The sequence below is a fragment of the Pinus tabuliformis genome, chromosome 7 (assembly GCF_031772625.1).
Source record: "Pinus tabuliformis cultivar Carrire ecotype Pingquan chromosome 7, CPIR1, whole genome shotgun sequence".
Classification (NCBI taxonomy): Eukaryota; Viridiplantae; Streptophyta; class Pinopsida; order Pinales; family Pinaceae; genus Pinus; species Pinus tabuliformis.
Window position 1 is genome coordinate 1,298,906,304 of NC_142293.1, and position 6,345 is coordinate 1,298,912,648.

The 6,345-nt window shown below is 31.3% G+C and overlaps 1 pseudogene across 1 annotated transcript; it reads left to right on the forward strand.

The window, feature by feature from the left end:
* Window positions 1–1,394: 1,394 nt before the first annotated feature.
* Window positions 1,395–3,228, forward strand: LOC149252270 (cytochrome P450 750A1 pseudogene; annotated as a pseudogene). Its single transcript, XR_016265454.1, has 2 exons — window positions 1,395–2,357; window positions 2,452–3,228. The product of XR_016265454.1 is annotated as a cytochrome P450 750A1 pseudogene (transcript).
* Window positions 3,229–6,345: the final 3,117 nt, after the last annotated feature.

Sequence of the window (6,345 nt, forward strand, 5' to 3'; positions counted from 1 at the left end):
TTGGACAGTTCATGCATTATGACTTTGGCCTCCTTTTACATCGTTACATCGCTTTTGTTGGTACTAGAGATAATGATCGGGGGATGCAGCGTCTCCATATGATAAAATCAATGGGTTCACATTAGTGTGTGTGATTGGCTCAAAGAGACGTTTTTGTTGTATTCAGAGATGCTTTAGATTTTTGATTACTTATTTCTTTTTAAGGCATAGCGTGCAGTTGACATATAATGATTAGAGTTTTTCAAAAATTAGAAAGATTTATATCACAGAGTGATCAATCTTTCTTAAAAAATTTTAAAGTGTAAAATATAATGTGATATTTTTTATGGTTTATATTATATTTTTGAAGATTAATAGAGTATATATAAAATTAATTAATATATATATATATATATATATATATATTAAATAACTATAAGTTTGTATATTTTTAAATATGGAATAAAAATAAATTTTTCCTTGAGACTCTTATCACTCTTATTATTTTATACTGGTGTGAAACTGCAATATCTATAAAGATTCATGGAGGAAGATAGAGCACACCTTAAGGTAGTTTATAACCTAAAATAGCAAGATTAAATGTAACACTCCCTATAGTGTCCTCGTGATTGAAGATAGTCTTTCCTCATTGAAAGCATGGCTATGACTAAATATCTTGTATATAAGAAGAAGTTAAACATCATGGAAACAAAGAGGTTTCCTAAAATTACTTTCAACTCTAGCCAAAATCCTCACTTTCAGCTCAGGGATGTATTGACTTGGTTAGACCATTGCTAAATAAAAGAGGAGATAATTTTGCAAAATAAAAATAATATTAAAATTATTATTACTTCAAAATTTTAGGAGAAATAATGGACATGTTAGAGGAAAAAAGAAAATTAAGATAGAGGAAAAAAGAAAACTAAGATATTATAAAGAAGTACTATCAAATCCAATTTCAAAAATTAAAAAAACATTTTTTTGTTTTAACTAATGTTGAAAAAAAAATGACCATTATTAAAATAAAACTCATATGAAATTGGAATGCGATCCATTCCAAAAACACCATCAAATAAACAAGTCTATTAACTTTTAACTTCCATACCAACTTTGATACCGCATTAACTTTAACTTCCATACCAACTTTCATACCGTAAGTGAATTTAATATAAAAAAATAATTCTAGCATGAAAATAAAATATTGAAAAATTCTGAATAATCTAATATATCCAATAAAATAGATTTGTGCATGGTTTGGAATTATTTGAAATTTATCTACCATTTGCTTCACGATTATTTGAAATTCACTTACCATTTACCTGCGCATATTATCGGGATAAACTGAGCTTTGATAGACCTTATGGCGGCTATAAATACCATACGCTTCTACCTTTCATTCAGCGGGTCTGTTAGTTATGGAATTTCATATTTTGCCTCTGTGTCTCTCCCTCTCACTGCCTGCTAAAAGCTGTGAAGGTGCTAATACGGCAGCTACTGTTGGTTTTTTTCTCTGTTTATTTTTCATACTCTTATTGCATAAGAGAAGGATTAGGTCCAGATTGCCTCCAGGACCCTTTCCATGGCCAATCGTTGGAAATCTCTTCCAACTGATCCCTCCTGCTCACCGTGCTCTTAAAGCCCTTGCTGACAAATATGGTCCCATTTTATTTCTGCGCTTAGGCTCTGTCCCTACCGTCGTCGTCTCTTCTTCTGAGATAGCCAAAGAGTTTCTCAAAACTCATGACTTGAATTTTGCCAGCCGACCTCCAAAAGCCGCTGGGAGATTGATGTTTTTCAACTCTAAAGATGTGGCCTTCGCTCCTTATGGAGATCACTGGAGGCAAATGAAGAAAATATGCGTGTTAGAACTGCTGACTGCCAAAAGAATTGAGTCGTTCAAGGGTGTGCGAGAGGAAGAAGTATCTGCGATGATCCGTTCAATTTGGGAGGAGAGTGAGAGCGGAATAAAGGGTGTGAATATTAGCAAGGCCCTCTCTACTCTCACTTCCAATATAGTTTGGCGGATACTGGCGGGGAGGACATTTTCTGACGATGATTTGGGTGGCGATTTCAAAGGTTTCAAGGATTTCTTAGTAGACCTGATAACTGCGGTGGGAGCTTTTCCCATCGGAGACTTTATTCCCTATTTGGATTGGCTTGATTTGCAAGGCATCAAGCGGCGCATGAAGAAAATCCATAAAACATTCAATGAGTTTGTGGAGAAAATAATAGACGACCACGTTGCTCATCGCATGGCCGCGACTTCCAATCACCAGAAAGACGAAGAGCCTCACGTCAAAGATTTCGTGGATGTGCTGCTCGAGAAAGCTGAGGCCGACTCCAAAATCACAAGGGAAACTATCAAGGCTCTTGTGATGGTGTGTCTCTAGGCCCTGGGCCATTCTATTATCATTTTTTATCATCATTCGTTAGAACTTAAATCAATCAAATTTTTGCATTAATTGTATGCAGGACATGTTCGTAGCCGGGACGGACACAACATCAACTACGTTAGAATGGGCAATGAGTGAGCTGCTGAGGCATCCACATGCCATGAAGAGATTGCAGCAAGAAATCGAAGATGTAGTCGGCAAACATCGGCAAGTGATTGAATCTGATGTAGTGAGGATGAAATACCTCCAGTGCGTAGTGAAAGAGACGCTAAGATTATACCCAGCGGCACCGCTAGCTGTTCCTCATGAATCTGTAGAGGCTGTTACAGCAGGAGGATACTCTATCCCTAAGAAAACAACGTTGATTGTGAATGTGTGGGCTATAGGAAGGGATGTCAATGTGTGGGGGGCAGATGCTTCCGAATTCAAGCCTGAGAGATTCATGAAGGACGAACATGTGAATTCAGCAGATCAATCAGACTTCCGTATGATTCCGTTTGGGGCAGGAAGGAGAGGATGCCCAGGGGCCCCCATGGCTATTCCCACCATCGAACTCGCAGTGGCTCAGCTGATGCACACTTTTAACTGGAGAGTTGAAGGTGATCCGTCGCAGCTTGATATGATGGAAGTTTGTGGGCAGACGATTCCAAGGCAAGTTCCGCTGTGTGCTTATCCAAGCTTGAGGATAGGCTTTCCACTGAAGTCCAGCGATGAACCGTAGGAGGAGGCTAGGTACCCTGCGGCTTTATGTACAGTGGCTTTCCTATTTTCGCTACTACACTACAAGCTATTCTAATCCGATTTCGCTGCCATTGCTTTCGCTACATGTTATTGTAATTTAGTTTATGGTATTCTACTATCGCTGCCAATGCTTTCGCTACATGTTATTGTAATTTACTTTATGGTAATTAAGTAACGTTGATTATTATGTTAGCATGCTGATTTCCGTACCTTGCCTTCTCATTGGTGATTAGGTTTGTTGGCATAGAATTTTGATCGTTAATAATATAACAATCAAATTAACGTTTCTTTATAAACGGACACCAATATTAATTAATATTCCTAATTTAACGTTTCTTTATAAACGGACACCAATATTAATTAATATTCCTAATTTTTCTATAGCATCAAATTTTTGTAAATAATTTAAAGAAAATAAAACTAGCAATTGCACGGGATGTTGTAAAGGAAATGCGGTAAGGCAATAGCTTAGGAAAGAGTAGCATTAAACACATAGCATTAAACACATGATGGCAATGAAGTGTCACAAGATGTTGCGAAAGGGTGTAAGTAGAATTTTGGATCTTAGTTAAAGAGGGGTCTCAAAAATTGCATCATTGACATGACAGAAGAACCTTATTTGATCTCTGTTAAACATCCATATGTATTTGCATTGGTAACACTTGTGTTTGAAGTATTTTCTTACTTGAATGGTTGGAATTTATCCAGACCCTATTTGAACTTCATTTGGGATTCAAGATTTCTTGCAATTGATATAGTTCTCTTGGGTTTCATTCAGATCCATTTACATTGTCCCCCCATTTCAAACTCTAGCAAACATTTGTATTATTCTATTTTTTATCAATCTATGGACAAGATCATAGTGATCTGCATCAAATGATTTTGGATAGATTATAAAAAGATGAAGTTGAAGCCAAAATATGCATCTTTTGAACTCAAGGATGTTGAAAATAGGTGCAACAATCACAATATATAATAAAATTAATGATTTTCATTTTCCAAAATATCAAATAATATCCCATTTCCATCTTTGGTGCAATTCTCTACGTGGAATGGTATAAATGTAAAATCATATGATTGGAATCTTCATTTCCATATTGGGTGTAAGTATCTCTTGATTGGTTAACATTTAAAATGAGATTCAAAAAAAGGTACAAGAATCACTATATATAGTAAATTATTGCAATTATCTATGTGGAAGAAAGGTATATACTCTATATTAATGAATAGAATATTTATGCAATAAATTTATAAAATTATGATAACAATTAATAGAGTATTCTTGCAATAAATTTATTGATTGTCATTTATAATGAAATTGAGAAAATGTACAACAATCACTATATATAGTAAATGATTTTCATTTTCCAAAATATCAAACGTCTCATATTACTCTATAATAATGAATAAAATATTTATGCAATAAATTTATAAATTTATGATTAGAATTAATAGAATATTCTTGCAATAAATTTATAGAATTGTTAACTGTGATGGTCACTGTTTTGAAATCGTGTGGAAAAAAATCCAACCATGTTAAACATTGGTGTGATCCGTGCTTTTGACATCTTAGACCCCTGGATCATAATTTCTCAAGCAAGTGTGATTTTGACAACTTAGACCCCCTAGATCATAGTTTCTCTAGAAAAATATTAAATGTGCAATCATCTTAGGACTCACACAGCTTATAAATTTTTTTATATCATATTATGATCTAATTTTTAAATAATAAATTGTATTTTTGGGTAGATAACCCAATATAGGATATATGTGTTAGATGTAATGTAAGAATATATATATATATATATATATATATATATATATATATATATATATACACACAAACACACTTCACAAGTTTTAATTTAATGTAAATATATATATATATATATATATATATATATATACACACACACTTCACATGTTTTAATTTAAGTAAAATATATATAAATATAAAATGTGGAATGAAAAATAATTTCACCTAGTTCGGTCATCTTAATTTATAAAAGGAAAGTTAACAAACATAAATTAGTAAATTGGATAAATATAAAGTAAAAAACCATGGTAAAAAACTAATAGATTAAATAAAAATAAAGTACAAAACACTTTTCTCAAAAGCTATTTAACACAATCAAATCTAGTTATTAAAAATGAATGGTTTAATATGTTATAGACTCAACTTATATGACTAGTCTAACTTCTAGACAAACTAGTCTTTTTCACGGAATTTTAGTGGTACAATTTTAAACAAATTTGTGATTTTCGATTGTTTAAAACACAATTTTGAATGCATAAATGGATGCCATATAATACTTGAACTTAAATGAGGAAGATAAGAATTATTCAGCACAACCACCCAAACTAAATTCATTTGACTATATATATAAAGTTTGGATACATGTTGTTTTGGAAGGAAACAAATACAATATACTTAAATAATCTTATGTAATTTAATTATTTGGTGTTTATTTTAAAATAGGTATATTTCATTATTATTATGTTGATAGTAAGGATTTAAGCTATGCATTATAATTTATAATGTATGTAGTAATAGTCACTAATGAAAGTTTAAACTTATCTTACAAATAGTTATGTCAATTTTATATTTTTAATTAAATTAATTAATAAAAAAAAGTTAAACATAAATTATAATTTTTTTGAATAATATTAATGTTTATGTATATATATAAATATAAGTAAAGAAAAACATATCACTCCAATAGCATTCATCATTTGTCAAGGTACTATATTAAATAACATCGAGAAAAAAACAATGAAATTAATTATATTATAATAAAATCTAATTATAGTACATAAAAGTAACAATGAATTACTAGTGATAAAAATGACGTTTTAAATATAATATAAATGACTACCATTTACAATAAACATTCGCATTGGACGGAGAAGACGTCTCCAGCCCTTTCCCATTATATAATTGACGAAATTTGGTTGGGAAATTCCGTACTTTAAAAATGAGATTTTTTTGTTTTTTAATTAAATTTAAAAAATTTATAGATGGGTTTTTACATATTTAATACTAAGGCTTAAGACCAAGGTAGAAACATGGGAAAATTTTAAATAATTAAATTTTTTAAATTTGTTTTCGGTTGTTAAATTATTTATTGAATATTATTTAGTTTATAAAAAAGTATGTTTTTTTTTTTCATTTATTTCTTTATTCATTCAAATTATTTAACTTTCGGCTGTCGCAATCAAATAAAAGTAATTT